The 16,377-nt window shown below is 35.1% G+C and overlaps 1 protein-coding gene across 3 annotated transcripts in view; it reads left to right on the top strand.

The window, feature by feature from the left end:
- LOC111515046 (uncharacterized) overlaps positions 1-16,377 on the top strand; it is a 166,674-nt gene that overhangs the window by 121,865 nt on the left and 28,432 nt on the right. For all 3 annotated transcript variants that reach the window (XM_074178963.1, XM_074178965.1, XM_074178964.1), the window contains one exon: positions 14,685-14,772. The gene's annotated coding sequence lies outside the window, so the exon portion shown is untranslated. The remainder of the gene's footprint in view (positions 1-14,684; positions 14,773-16,377) is intronic.

Here is a 16,377-nt window from a genome sequence, read left to right as displayed (position 1 = left end):
GAAAGAGTTTTGTTATATAATTTTTGTTGATAAGTTGATAAATGAATTTGAGTAATGTCAAATGAGTTGTCTTTGAAGGAATTCCAATTTTTGTCAATAAAAAGTAAATAGGAATATATTTCACTTGAATGTTGTAAGTCCGTTTTTTTATGTAGACAATTTCGTGATAGCAAAATTTAAGTCATTTCAAGGAATAATCTTTTAAGAAACATTCCTCTCTTTAGTCAAGATTTTTACTGAGTTAAAATCCATTACGTGTCCATTATTATAAACATGTTCACTAAGGGCACACCTTTGTGGATGAAGTCTACAATCACTTTTGTGATTGTTTTTATCATTATTACAACGTTCATATTTTAATTTTAACTCTAACTCATTTGCGACCAATCTCACTAACATTGTAAATATTCATTTATTAACTTAAGTTCTGTATTAATTCAAAGTCTATCATCTTAGCTCCCTGATGATGACAATACCCATTGTCGAAGTATTGGAAATATTATGTTATAAGAGTACACTTGCGCTTCGCTGCTATCCCAAATAACTCCAAGGATTTGTTATATTATTATATATATTTTTATTATACATATATTATATAGTTATTGTGATTCTTATATAATTAGAAATGATTGTTGAATAACGAAATTAGTTAGCTCCCTAACTGAAGGGGAACTGAACTATACCTTTTTGCTTTTGTGATACTGTCAGCTGGATTTTCTGTTCAGCACACATCGACTTAAAATTTGGTTCAGTGAAAATTTTATTCAAACTTGATGGCAAAAAAGTGTGGTAACTTTATTTGTATATTTATTAACAAATACTCGTATGTTAGAACTGACCTAAATATGACCGATACATGACCAATACATGACCGATACTTGACCGATACTGACCGATGTATTATAACATATTCATAAAATACACGTATGGTACAGGCCGGCAGCTGGGTGAGTTTATCGAATTTGTTAATTTCATCCACCCTTCGATTAAATTCTTGACTGAGTTGGAGGTGAGTAACTCCATAAATTTTCTAAACTTGACCATTAGAATTAATAATTAACATTATTTTGCCATTTTCCACAAACCATATTATACTGACATCATTATACACAATTCATGTATACATCCATATCAACATGAAGTAGCAGCATTCAATAATATGATTCACATACTATTGCATATTTCACTTTCAGAAATCAATCAATACTATCACAAATCAATTCCTCTGTTTTATAAGGTATTCGTTTTTTCCAGGATGTCAAAGGCTCCGACTGCTTAGTCATTAACCTCGTGTCCTGGGTAGGTAGTGTTAATAACTCCCCAAGTCATCTAGGGAGCATTATGGCTATTTGCCATCCGTCTGCTATGTAAAGTTACCGAATCATCCCAACTCCAACTAGATGAATTCTCTCGGTAAAATATCTGATCGAGGTTGGAATCGAACTCACGACCTTGATATCGTGACCTTGCTGATGAGGTATTCTCAAAACTAAACTGAAAAAAACACGTTTTTTTTTTCGTGAAGATCTTATCAATCCTCAATATAAAATGTAATTCATCTTGGTGACGTAACACTTGAATGATAATCTATAATTCATTTCTTGTGCAAAATGTTTTATTGATTATGTAGAGTTATTCTGTAAAATCAATCAAACAATAAATGAATAAGAAAATTGTTTCACGATCATGCATTATTCAGCGTGGTCAGTATTATAGAATTCTTGAATACAAGATTATCAAGCTTCTTAGTAAATTATTCTTGATGAAACAGAAAACGACATTGTCAACTTGATATAAATTCTGGGTAGATTGATCGTTATTCTTCTTTCACTTGCAAACAGTCTAACATTTTGAATTTCTCCCCTTATGAAGACGCCATCTGCAGGCATGAAAATAGCGACGGGCGAGCGCTGGCGATGTCGTTCCGATGTCGCGTCGCCTCGCCATACCTCGACAATCGCTATTTTCGTGCCCGCAGCCTAACAGTGTTGCACACATGATCCAATATCAGATAGTGCTGTTTGGATCTGCCAGTCTTGTCAGTGGTACTAGGCCGGGTCATAAAAACAAAGTTTCCTAAGTAGGACATTCTTGAGTAAGTAGTTTCTATGATGACTCCCTTTAGGATGACATCATATGTGAGACTAAGGGCAAAACACAAGCATAAAGTAAAATGTTTAAATCGCTCCAAAAGCGGTGCTTGTGCGTAAGTAGCGATTCATGTTGTTGTTGAATCGCTGGAGATTAAATTCATTTGGAAAAACGTTCTCAGGAAGTTTATTCCACAAACACGCAGTACTCCAAATGAAATAAATATTAAACAGTGAAGTTCGATGTGTACTGTGTTGAACATAAAAACGATAAGCAGCCACAGTCCGTCGCGTATTTCTGATAATAATGTACCTTGATGGAATCAAATGTGCCACGACATTTGAGCACCACCCTTGAGAGTATCCATAAAAGAGAGACCTTTCTTCGATGTTCCAGACTATCAAGGATGCTAGTGATGTTTGTGTTTCCAATCGTGTGGATCGCTCATATCTGGATGGGATCCAGCAGCTTCAGGGTATGCTCAGCTCCATACATGAGAACAATACTCCAAAGAAGGTCTGATCTGAGCTTTATAAACCATCAAAAGTTGCTGAGGTTTGTCTGGTTCGGAAAGTATTCCAAGCTTTTGAGAAGCAGCCTCTGCAATTCCAGCGACATGATTGTGCCAAGACATATTGGTGTCCATTGTAACCCCCCAACAAACGTTTCGAAGCAGAATGCGAAAATGTCTTCTGACATTATTAGATCGGTTCGGAGACATTTATCCTTTTGGGAAAAACCGATGCCTTGGTTTTCGTGTAATTGAATTGAAACTGGTTAATTTCACCCCAATTAGAAATCACCTCTACATTCTCATTAAAATATGCAACCTCCTGCTGCCGGTATCCTGGAATCCAAATGAAATGACAAGATAAGTGTGATGTCGTCAGCAGAGAAATATATTGGATTCTTGAGCCATACACAAAAATCATTCGACAAACCATAGCATCGAAATTTCGTCGGCAAACCCTCATGTCACACACGATCAAAGGCCTCAGAAATATCAAGCGCAACAGTTATTTCAGATATGGGTGACATACGATAGGAGGTAGCCTGTTGATCTTTGTTTCCGAAAACCATATTGATTATCGTTCAAGGTGTTGAAGCCTTCCAAATATTTAAGAATATGGTGGTTTACGGCTTTCCCAATGATTTTTGATATCACTGATAGAAAAGCGACTGCTCTATAGTTACCTAGAAGATTTTTCTTTTATCACCAATGAGACCAGCGGTAAGTCGAAATAGCGCTTTCTGGTATTGACCTAAAGTTTGGTATGCTGTAGAATATTTTAGTTGTTCGGTGTTATGAAATATAAAGTTGCCTAAGAGTTATGATGTGAATGTAAATATGGAAATAAATGTTATCCTACGTAAGGTACAGATTGAAATGTAGGAAGTGCTACGTGAAAAGATAATTTGTAAGGTTAGGAATACCTTCTACCGTTTCTGTTCCGAAGTAACATAAATATATGTTAATATCTATCCTTGCTTGCTTGCATATTTGATCTAATCAGTACGGAAAAATAAGATGGAATTACACGTATTTCGAGGTTAAAAAGTTATGTTTGGTTAAAAACGGGTTAAAATGGGTTTTTCCGTTAACGAGCGGTCATTTCCATTTGAACGATAACCCTCAAAAGTGTAAACTTATGCGAGCTAAGGATTTATTCCCTTCAACGTTAGGTTCCTAGCACGATCAAGATAATTTACAGAAAAATCCATCGTCCTACTCTAGGTTCGATCTAGCTCTCACAATAGCGGTTGATATAATAAGAAAAACTTACCATTCACGCTAACTAGCCGGCTATCTTCTATTTGGCACATGTGAGTTCTTCAGATCTTGCTTGACCGTGAACTTTGGATGCGCGGTTGATTGACGTGTTAGGTGAACATTGAAAATCTTTTGTATTGTATGCTCAAGGTAGTGAGCATACAATTTAATTTTAGCGTCAGGTTAGACTTGAAAATATTCCAAAATTGAGATCAAATCGGTTTCTGCTTTTCGTAAGTACAACGGTACACTCAGAAAAATCTGAAAAGAAGCATGATAGTATCCCAACAAGTATCTGAAAATAGTTTAGACAACCTTTTTTTGGAATTATGCTAACATATATGTGGGGAATATAACATCGTTCAAATCTCCTCCAGGGTTTTTCTGGGTGCAGCGCATCCGAAACGTCCAATTTTCCATGATTCTGGAGCATAAATCAGGATGAATTTGACCGATGGAATGGGTTATATTGGCTTTGAAGACCGCTGTGGTTTGTGGCTTATTCGCATACATCTGCGATTTAAGAAAACTCCACAATAAAGAGTCTAACGGGGTCAAATCGTACGATCTTGGTGGCCAGTTCACACCACTTCCACGTAAGATGACCATGCCCTCAAATCAAATCGAATAAAATCAAATCACTTCTTTTCTTTAAGACAACATACAGTTGTATAAGAAAGAGTCATGGTTACAACCGCATGATAGTACGGTTAAGGATTATTCAACACTACGAAACATGTTTACGTAATAAATATGCATATACACAGAATATTGACTTACATAAAAATACAGATTCACATTAAATAAAAGTTCAAGTTGAAGGTATTCATTTGAAGAGTATAGACATTTCTCAACCAGGTATGCTTCGAGTTTTTTTAAAGGTACGTTCATGTTTTAAGCTTTTGATGGAGGAAGGTAAGTTGTTGAATATCATTACGCCGATTCGAGCTGGAGCTTTATAGGAAATATTGCGTTTAGAGAGTAGTTATCGTAAATCATCCTTCTGTATCTGTAGAGTAGGGAGGGTGAGTGTAAGCCCACAGTACTTAGGCCACATGTGACCCATTGTACATCCTCCCGAGGAGTTGTCCTTCTAGGTCATCGTCCATCCTGTCCTTTCCAGGAAGGTGAACAGGTCACTAGGGGACATCTCCTTTATATCGGCAGGTGTAGGCCAAGACTCACCAAACATATACTCTCTTATTGACGATAACTCCGGGCACTCGCACAGGACATGCCTGACAGTCTCATTTTCCTGTTCACACATCCTGCATAGAGGTGTGTCCACGAGCCCCATATTATGGAGGTGTTTCCTTAGTTGACAGTGACCAGTCAGAAATCCTACTGTTAGGCGTAGATTTTTCCTGGTCATTGCCAAATATTTCTTCGGCGCCAGCTTCCCAGGGTCGCCCAAGGTGATCCTGGCAAGATTACATCCTTTGGTTTCGTCCCATCTCTTTAACGATTGAGCATGGGTGTAACACTTGACTAGTTCCGCAATTGTCGAAGTCGTAAATCATCCTTATACGACGTGTATAGGTCACAATTTAAAATATTTTGAAACCTAAAGAAATGAACTTTGAACGTTCAACTGCATATCCTTAATTTGCCGATTCTTCTGAATAAGGAAGAAAAACTTTCTTATTAGTCAGAGGTCTATGCTTAAAGACTAGCAATAAACAAATCTAAAGAAATGAACTTTAAATGTTAGTACCTCGTCCACTAGATGGTGTGACATTTTGTTATTCGTTCCAACTTAGGAAGAGGAATGAAGTACTCTGAAAGAATTTCGATTTTCAATTATGAAATATCATTAACTTCAGGTCGATGTTGGCCACTATCTTGCACTGATGAGTGGTTAATAAGCCCGAAACCGGTCTGCAAGTATGCCCGTTCAAAAATTGAAGGTCTACTCTTTCAGTTGTATTGCCAATTGCATATGCAGGAAATTTTCTGAGAAGATTCCTGTAATACGAGGACGTTATTCGATAGTGTAGTCTCCCCATAGGCAAATACCATACCTCAGTCGACTTTCCACTTGTGCATAGAATAAGTTTATTATTGTTGTTGTTTCAAAACAATTTTGACATTTCTGAACATGTAGTGGAGGGATGAAAGTTTGCAAATCAGGAGCTTACAATGTTCTTTCCAATCTAAATGTGAGTCAACGAATTGTTCTAAGAATTTACAGCTGTTATTTATAGGCAGAGGTGTGTTATTTAAAAGTATATCTACATCTATCAGTTTCCTCTGATGACTATGGAATTTCACCATGGAAGAGTGATTTTATTGAACCAAAAAGTTAGTTGGCATAGAGCAGTTTCAAAGGTTTCTTTTAGTTCTATTTGATTTTTGTTGGAAATCAGTAGAGAAGTGTCGTCTGCATAAATAGTCATCTCAATATCCGGGAAGGAATTTGCACTCGTGCAGAATATCCAATGTGGCATGTGCTGTGAGGCACGTAGCGCCGTCCTATTGAAACCACGTGTCGTTGGTATCCAAATAATCCAATTCAGGCCAAAAGAAGTTGGCAATCATCGAACTATAGAGCTTGCCGTTGACAGTGATGGACTGGCCAACGTCGTTCTCAAAAAAATATGGACCGATGACGCCGCCAGCCCAAACAGTGAATTTTTTGGGATGCATTGGACGCTCTTGAAATGGTCCTCATCGCTGAAGATGATCGTCGCTGAAAGAGGTAGAAGATGCTTTTTTGGCATGGATCCTGTTTGTATTAGTAGAAGATCCGAACCTAAATCGACCTTCACCGAGCTGATAATAGAATGAAATATATTTTATAATGAATTTAGTATATTAGAAAATATGTTAAAAATGGGTTCGCTAAAAAATCCTGAACAGACTATTTTTAATTATTTTTTGAAAAATGATTCTTAATTAAATTTTGCAACATCAAGATATTGTCTATTATTTACCTGGGCGAACTACTGGTTTTGTCAGGTATAAACAGGTATATCGATGCCAGTTACTTTCACTGATTAGATAACTTTAAATATTTGAATTTCAATGTGCGTGGAAATGTGTGACAGAGAGATCCGAGGTAAGTATACTGTGTAATAATAAAGGACCCAACATCGTAGTCGCCTCGAATGGGACCTTGAATATTAGAAAGTGCGCATGCTCGGTATGTGAACTATAGAGGGAAGAGGTACCTCTACCACCCTCCAAATAGTAAACAGTGCGCGTTATTTTGGAGCAACTGACATTTGAGTTGCAAAAAAAATTATTAATTACATAATAATCAAATATATTTAATATAGTACCAAAAAATAAAACAATATAGCATTAAATTCATAAATAACTGAAAAACAGATGGCTCCGTGCATTTGTATTTATTTCTTCTGGTATATATATATATATATATATATAAAGATAAATAGATAAAGATAAATAGATTAGTACTTTTTGATTATTCCGATATTGATTTCAATTCAAGAGCCACCGGTATACAGCTGTTTCAGCCTATTGAGCATCGTCAGTACCGGGCAGGCGGCCCTCGATTGAAGACAAAATGAGAAACACCAAGAAAGTACTTGATAAAAATAGCTGCGTAAACGCAAGCGAAACATAAGTGGAACCATCCATTGGTGTGACACACAATGATTTATTTTTTGATTTTCATGGAATTATTTTCCAGCAGCTTATATATCTATAATAGACAAGTTTTTGTAATCTCAAAATATGATAACGTGAATAATAAAAAAATCAATTACTTACTTTGAAATTTTTGAACTCTTTCTGGAAAAAATTCAAGAGAAACAAAGTGGACAGCCGAAAACTCAAATTGAAAAATAGTAAAAAAGATAGACTGAACATCTTGTATTAAGTTTAAAAAATTTTATTACAGAACAGCATGAACACAAAAATTATATTAATGAAAAATAAATATTCTTTATTCTATATCTGATTCATCAGAAGTATCATTGTCGCACTCGAATTCTTCTGATTCATTAGATTCATCCTCCTTCTCTTCCATTTCGACGATGTCCTGGATTTTCAAAGGAGTTTGATCTCCGATGAAACCTGTTGGTTTTAAAAAATCATCTAAATGCCATTCGAGGCGACTATGATGTTGGGTCCTTTATTATTACACAGTATACTTACCTCGGATCTCTCTGTCACACATTTCCACGCGCATTGAAATTCAAATCTTTAAAGTTCGCAAACCCCTAATAGGACCGAATATTCTGGAGACAACCCAATATCAACGTGTTCGCAATGAAACAGCGCTTATGATGATATACATTTTTTTTATTATCTAATCAGTGAAAGTAACTGGCATCGATATACCTGTTTATACCTGACAAACCACTAGTTCGCCCAGGTAAATAATAGACAACCCAACGGCTGCACATTCTATACGTTTTATACTACAAGTAAGGACAAAAATTTTCTTATTATCTTGATGTTGCAAAATTTAATTAAAAATCATTTTTCAAAAAATTATTAAAAATAGTCTGTCCAGAATTTTTTTAGCTAACCCATTTTCAACATATTTTCAAATATACTAAATTCATTATAAAATATATTTCATTCTATTATCAGCTCGGTGAAGGTCGATTTAGGTTCGGATCTTAGATCTTCACCAAGTGCAATTTGTTGCTATTTTTATTATTAATACAAATTACTGGGACTAGGGAAGATATAGTATATGAAAATATTAGTATAATTTTATTATCGTAGTTAGATATACGTCATGCGGCTTACATAACTGATAATGCTGGTCCAGTTCCCTAAGTTCTTGTATGCGTTTCGAATGTTCAACTCTTTCGAAAACATGTCTTTTCCATCGATATGATTGCTTCTACTTCTTCATTTCAGTTAAACATAGTGGGCCAAAATTCTGAATTTCTCCATTTATGTGGTCATTCAACAAGGTAATGACTTCTCGCATTCTCTATATTTCTGCTTAAGTATCATTATATTGCATTTTTCATCATTTATCTTCATTATTTCATTTCCATTCATTTCTTTTTGTTTGCATACAGAGTGTTTCATAATTGAATGCGGATCCTGCAGGGCGCTAATTGTTATACATTTTTTCATGATAAAGGTTTTCTTAATGTTTATCAGTGGCGTCCCTGTTAACATACCCTGCCATAATTTTTATCAATATCATGATACACCACTGTTCTTTTTCTTCATAAATAATATGTATGTACTTCCCCTCTATCGTTTTCAAAAAGCTGCCAAGTATTCTACACAAATTCAAAACCTTAAGAAAAATATTCTCCACCCACCACTTGAAAATTCTTTATTACATCGATCTAATAAAAAGTCATTCACGCTATGGGATAGCATGCTGGGGCGGGGTATTTCGTCTCGAAATTTCGACTTTCATCTCGAAATTTCGACTTTGATCTCAAAATTTCCACTTTAAAGTCGAAATTTCGAGTTTGAAGTCGTAATTTCGAAATCACGAGATTTAAGTCGAAATTTCGAGAATAAAGTCGAAATTTCGAGATTAAATTGGTCATTATTACGCCTTGATCAAAGACGAAACGGACTGGTTTAAGTTTGACGATAATCGTGTCACAAAGTGTTCTGGCGATGTATTGAAGCTATTGGAGCCTCTGGTGACACCCTACATTTTGTTTTATGAGAGACAGGACATTGGCAGATCAAGATCTTCAGATGATATGGTGCTGCAGGTTTTTCCGGGTTTTCCTGCAGCTGAAAAAGCAAATGCGTCACTGGAATCGATGAAGTCGCCCCGGAGCGCCAATTAATTTTTATTGTTGTTTTTACTCTTATCGTTATTAATAAAATGAACATTTTCGACTTTGAAGTCGAAATTTCGAGTTTGAAGTCGTAATTTCGAGATGAAAGTCGAAATTTCGAGATTAAAGTTGAAATTTCGAAATTACGAGATTAAAGTCGAAATTTCGAGATGAAAGTCGAAATTTTGAGATTAAAGTTGAAATTTCGAGATAAAAGTCGAAATTTCGAGATTCAAATTCGTAATTTCCAAGAAACAAATAATAAAAATATGTGTCCCTTCTGCGCTTCCGTAATTTCGAACAGACCTTCGTTCTCTTAAAGTACTACGAAACGAATTTCTAAAACTGACATTCGAAAAGTTCACGGTCTCCTACAGACAATTTGCTTTGTGAAGCCGGTGTTTTGTCATTCGTCAACACTTTTATTTCAATGTAATCTAAACGTAAGGTATCACTTACCGTCACACAATTATAACACCCGAAAAAAAAATCATCATGTAATTCCATTAACACAAAAATCACTTTTGCAGCATACATATACCTACCTGGCTCCAAAATTATTCAATACCCTTCTCAATACAATAGAAAACCTTTATATATTTCACCACTTCAAAAAGTCATTGAGGCAATTTATATGCAGACAGCAAGACAAATGATTTCTGATTTTGTTGACAAAAAAATATTTGAAATAAAGTTTTTATCAATGCAAAAAATGTGTGAATGAACAAAATTGTTATTACTTCACAATAGAACCTGATATTATATATTAGTACATCATGATTGTCTACTTTACCTTATTTATTTATTATGATTTCTAACACACCACTTATAACATTTTTGTCAATTAAATGTCACACAAACAATCTTATACCACTCACATGCATCAACGCATCGTATTAATTTATAGTTACATAGTTATATGCGGGTGTGCAAATGATTTGTAAATATTTATTTTTAGATTCAGACAAGTCTGATTGTTTCATATGTCCGCTATTGTCAGTCATTATTTTTATTATTTATAAGTTTTATTGCATTGTATTTTCTCGAAACAAGTGTGAAAAACACTTATCGAGTACTCATTTATTCACCTTTATCCTCTTTCTACATTTTTCTGTATTCTTCTTTTATACTTGAATAAATATTTTTTTTTGTATACCGAAGTATGCACTGTTCAGGCCCTATACCCCGAAGCCCCGATATATTCGGTAGGGCGCGCCGAGAATCATGTGCCCTGAGCAAGCGCAGTGAGCCAAGAATGCATCTGTGCGGCTAAGATTTCTGCCTTAGTGCGGCAAGCCGGTATGATTTTAAGATACGAGAGTAGAGAGGACATCATTCCACCAAGGACTCCAATAATCAGAACAACTATCTTGGATAGAGTCTGCGGAGTTCGAAGAGAAAATCTCGATATTTTATCCGTTTCTCCCCCTTTCTTCGGACGATATTCGTCTCGCCAGTTGTTGAAAACTTCATGACAAATATCGTCTTGCTCTGGTGGTCGAGAAGGACTACATCAGGCTTATTAGCTTGTATGAGCCTGAGGGTGGGGAACGAATAGTTACAATGAATTCGGTACTTCTCGTTCGCCACAACGGATTCAATATCCCCCGGAGCGTATTGCAACACTGGTGTATCGTCAATACCGTAAGAGTGCCGTAGATGGTAATATAGCACTCTAAGGGCCGCGGTCATGTCGATGGATATAGGCCGGGACCGCATATGCTGGACATGCTGATAGCAAGTGCATTAGGGTCCCGGGCGTTTTGCGGCAAGCCCTGCACCTCGTGTCAGGAACCTCTATACCCATCATGCGACTGCTGTAAACTGAGGTGTTGAAGACATCATCCTGGCAAACCATGATGAATCTCTCAGTTTCCGACTATAACCCAATCGACCTGAGGAAAGCAAAAGCGCTTTGATGAGCCAAGGTCTCCAATGTTATTGAAAAAGACCCCATGCATTGGCTTATCCTTGTGTTTCCGCAGAAGTGAGGTTATCTCTGCGGCTTTTATACGAGCTTTTTGCTGAATGGGTTTCAACTCGGTGACAGAGTTGTGGTCACCTCGTTCAGTATCGAAAACTATACCGAGTTCATCAGCTGCTCGGGCAGCTGCCCTGAAGAGAAATGCTTCAATTCCTGCTCTCTCATGGTCACGGACCATGCAGAGACGGGGATCCGAACTCCTGACGACTTTACAGGCTATATCCATTACCAGTGTGTCATGTAGACACTCCAAACTCAAAAGTCCACGGCCTCCTTGTTGTCGGGGGAAGTACAACCGTGGAACGGACGATTTGGGATGCAAACTCCTATAGAGATGCATCATTTTTCGGGTCTTTACGTCGAGTTGATACAGCTTCTCACGAGTCCACTTCACTACTCCAAACGCGTAGAGTAAGATTGGTAAGGCAAGCATATTTGTTGCAGCAACTTTGTTCTTCACCGACAGTTCCGATGACCAGATCTGTCGAAGTTTGTGCTGATACTGGCCGCCCAGAGAGTTCTTCACTGCTGTTACTTCTTGTGAGTGGTACCCCGAGGTAAATATGTCTCTCCGGCCTATTGCCTATTTATCATCCGGCGAACAGTTTTTCTGGCAGAAAATAAACTATTAATTTGCATGTTTCTATTCGATTTTTTCTCTTATTTATAATTGTACAATATTATACAAATGATCTAGGCAAGATAACTTTTTATTTATAATTTCTATACTCATTATGAATTTTTGTAACGATTATGCATATAAATGAATTTTTGATTTTCAAAAACAAAACTATCATGAACAAAAATACCAAAATAAATAAAAACAATTCTTTATCGAAATGTTAAGTTCTTCCGAGTAGTAGCCACAACTTTTCTTTCTGGTTAGTTTATGTTTTTGGAGACTTATGTCGGATGCATCAATCAATGACGTACGTATATGCTTTCATTGGCATAACTACCCGTTCTAGGATAAATCACCAATGAAAATAACGCTCGTCTGTTACTTGAAAATTACCTTTTCAGTTATTATTGTTTTTGAATATACATATAAAACGGATAAACGGAATAACAGGTGTTAAGATGGTTTATATGATGGGAATGTAGAAATAATCTTGTATATTATTCAAAGGAAAAAGATATCTTTCGAGAAAAATATTTTTAAGTTTCTGAAACCACCTTGTTTGTATATAGGGAATGTTTTATTCTTTCAGACACATATTTATTTTCAACAAAAGTACGAATATACAAATTGATTTCTGATAAAAAGTTGTATTTTCCATGTGAACACTGGAGAAATCTGAGTAATTGGAAATGAATCGAGTTTTAACTGCTTCTTCGTAAGTGATGAAGACAATGAAATCGGAAACATTGAATTTCAATTAACGCGTTCACTAAATGACTCATTCATTAAATAACGCGTCAAACTCCTGATTCTTAAATGAAATAAAAATGAATACAGTTTCACTTTCTTTGTGATTTCTTAGCACCTGGCAAAATGTTAATATTAAGAAAATTGTTAAATCATATACACTTGATGAAATTCCGAATTTGTTATCCTGATTTGTTTAGTCAGTTCTTAATTATTGCAGACAAAATGAACTTATTTGGTGAATCAAATTATAGAATGAACCTTTAATGTTTTATTCAAAAAAACTGATAAAAGAATCAATATTTACATATATGTGGAACTTCCAATAAAACTATCATATTGTGAATCTCAAGAACTACATAAGGTATGTGCAGAATCTGGTCAATACAAACATATCTCCGACATACCACGCACCAAAACAGCAACCCTTATTTCGACGCTCGTTTCGCCATCCAAGTTGGTGTTAATTCTGATATTTCGTATTCATACCTAAACCCCCCCTTTCACAACTGGCGAGAATTTTTTTGGGTAAGTTCGTGCCAATTTCAAGTGAATGATTAATGAAAAGTAAACAGTGGGTAAACAGGATGATTGCCACTAAACGTAGCTCTCATGCTATAGTTTGCAATTTGTAGATTTGAGAAAACATATAGTATCTAAAAATCTAAATGTCTGATACCTTGTGGCGGTCACAGCAGTTTTCTTCTATTATATTGCCGTTTTAAAGTCGTTTCAAGCGATAATGAATTTTTCTGGCTTTCAGAACCAAATATATGCGGTGTGTTCTTTGAAATTATTTTAAATATCGCATTTAGTTTGACTGACATACTTTTGCCGCAGTCCTCTTAGTTTCCATTTGCTGAAGTGAGCTAGCAGCTTGGAAAGTTACTTTTATGTGATGGAATTGGCCTAATGAGTTATGAATAAGTTACTTTCATGTTGAATTTTTTTGAAAATTTGATTCAAACTATTATTGATGCGTCAAGCATTTAAGAAGACACTCGCTAAATTAATGTTCACTAATCAATTTATCGGCAACTTTTGAAGGAGACCCATTGCTTCCAGCTATGTCACTGATAACATTTATCTCAATATTGAATATTTCTTTGATTATGGAGAACAAGACCATATACAAAGTGCAACCCCGGAATTTTGCGTTTTAATCAGTCTTTTTCTTTGTGGTATTTTGTTGGGCTGCATCAGGAGTATGTTTATTCAACTGCATTCTAATATTAGATAGATCATAATTGTTAAACATTATACATATTTTTCTTTTAGAATAAAAGCTGCCCAAATAAATAAGTATAATCATAAAGTCATAGTATAATCATAAAATAATGCACCATGAAAAACGTTATTACTCATATTTCTGTTTATGAAGTCTATTTCCTTAAGCAATGGTAATTCAAATTTTCACTTTCGCAGCGGCTAGATTCATCAGATATGAGTATTGAAGATCAAAGCAACTCTATCAAAATGTCTGATAGTTTCTAATCATATTTCTGGATGGTATTTTTTCGAACAACTGCATATGAAAAGTGCAGTTTAGCCACCCAATAATGTTGAGTAGGTCTCATAAAAGCTACAGGAAAATTGTCGTTGTCTTATTCCATTTTTTATGAAAATACTACCGAAATCTATGTTCGATAACAAGTTCGGGTTCTCCCTTGTTATCTTCTCTAAATGACTACATTCATTAAATTAAATAAATAAAAATGTCATTTGTTCTAGGTGCCTGCAGTGAAGTCATTTTCAACCGGCTATGCACTTTCGCCAGAGTGATTTAACTACGATCGAGAATGATGATTCCAAACAATTGGTAAGTGTGGTGTAAATTATATAACTTAATATATTTGCATTGAATTTCTTATTATTATGGATTTTCGGAATCATTTGTTATAAGGTGATACAACAGCTGATTCAATATTATGAAGGGGAAAATTATAAAACCGTTGAAATAAACTTCTTCAGAAAGTCAGTTTTTCTTCACATTTTAAGACCAGAAAATGAGTTCAGATTCACAGTTCAAGTTTCCTGCTGGTTAAAAATAAGTGTTAAATTTCAATACACTTTGTGTGTTATATCACTTTGGAATGAATTCATCATAACCTTTTGTATATTCTATGGGTATAATGGTATACTTGTACTGTCGTCCAGCTTAAACCGCATCTGTAGTTTTCATCTGTTCGACGTTTCGGCTTCTGCTTTCAAACCATCTTAAAGAACTATTTGAAACTGAAATTACATGACTCGACGACGGGGTTGTAATCTACCTTATAATAGTCAGTTAGTTGGCACATATTTGGCAATATAGTTGATCATCACCCGTTAAAAGTTTTATTTTCGGATGATATAACAATAAGCTTTGCACGGACTGGTTATCAGTTATATTAATTTTATATTACATGGCAAAAGTGAGAGAGGCACCATTTATTTGGTTTTAAGGTGAAATTCGTAATAACATACATAACATCATAATAACATCTGTTAAGTTAGAAATTTGAAGAAAGTTTTTTTTCAAAAATACATTAATTTTTGGATATGAATCGAAAACGAAAAATTCGATAGTTTTTCTGTTAGCAACCAAAATCGTATATATCTTCAATAACAAAGAAGTTGGCCATATTGTCGATTCAAGTTCGATCACATTGTATAGTTGAATGAATATGGGTAATAATTCAGCTCACTCATGCGAGGTCCTATCAACTATTAATATCAAGGAATTGAAAAACGGAGTTGACAATGGTGCCGACAAAATTTGGAACACCCTTTATATATATATATATATATATATATATATATATATATATATATATATATATATATATATATATATATATACCTATATATATATATATATAGGGTCCTGCAACAGTGGCGCGGTGTTCCATATCTCTATATAGGAAGCAGATAGGAATCTAATTTTCTATAATATTACCTTATTGCTCGAGCTCGACAAAATAAAAATATTGGCGGTCACACAGGGTGTTCGATTTTTTCTGGGCGGATCCCAACTGTGTCTTTTTAAATGGCAACCTATATTTTTTAACACTTTTTCGGTTTCTTCATAGAAAATAAAATAAACTTTATGTATATCTGCACTTCGAAAATATTGATGGTTTTGGAGATATCTAGCATGACAGGTTTTTTTTCCAATATTCGTCACTCAGAATATTTGAAATTATAAAGTGGTGCCAAGTCCAGTTGAAATTTTTTTTTGGTCGAATATTCTACATTGGTAACTCTCTCGAACGATATATCTGAAATCGACCTGTGATATACAGGGTATGAAAAACCGCTTGCCAAATATTGTAAATGAAAATTTGCAAAATCTTCCTTAGATTAAATGGAACACCCTGTATATTATTGATCCATTAGAAGCGCCAACGAAACCTCTACAAATTTCATTAAGTATTCCCTATGG

Source organism: Leptinotarsa decemlineata, unplaced genomic scaffold, assembly GCF_025532065.1.
Source record: "Leptinotarsa decemlineata unplaced genomic scaffold, Ldec_3_MD MMD2_tig00004307_RagTag_RagTag, whole genome shotgun sequence".
Classification (NCBI taxonomy): Eukaryota; Metazoa; Arthropoda; class Insecta; order Coleoptera; family Chrysomelidae; genus Leptinotarsa; species Leptinotarsa decemlineata.
The sequence above is the reverse complement of the archived record's forward strand: the minus strand, read 5'-3'. Positions and strand labels throughout refer to the sequence as shown.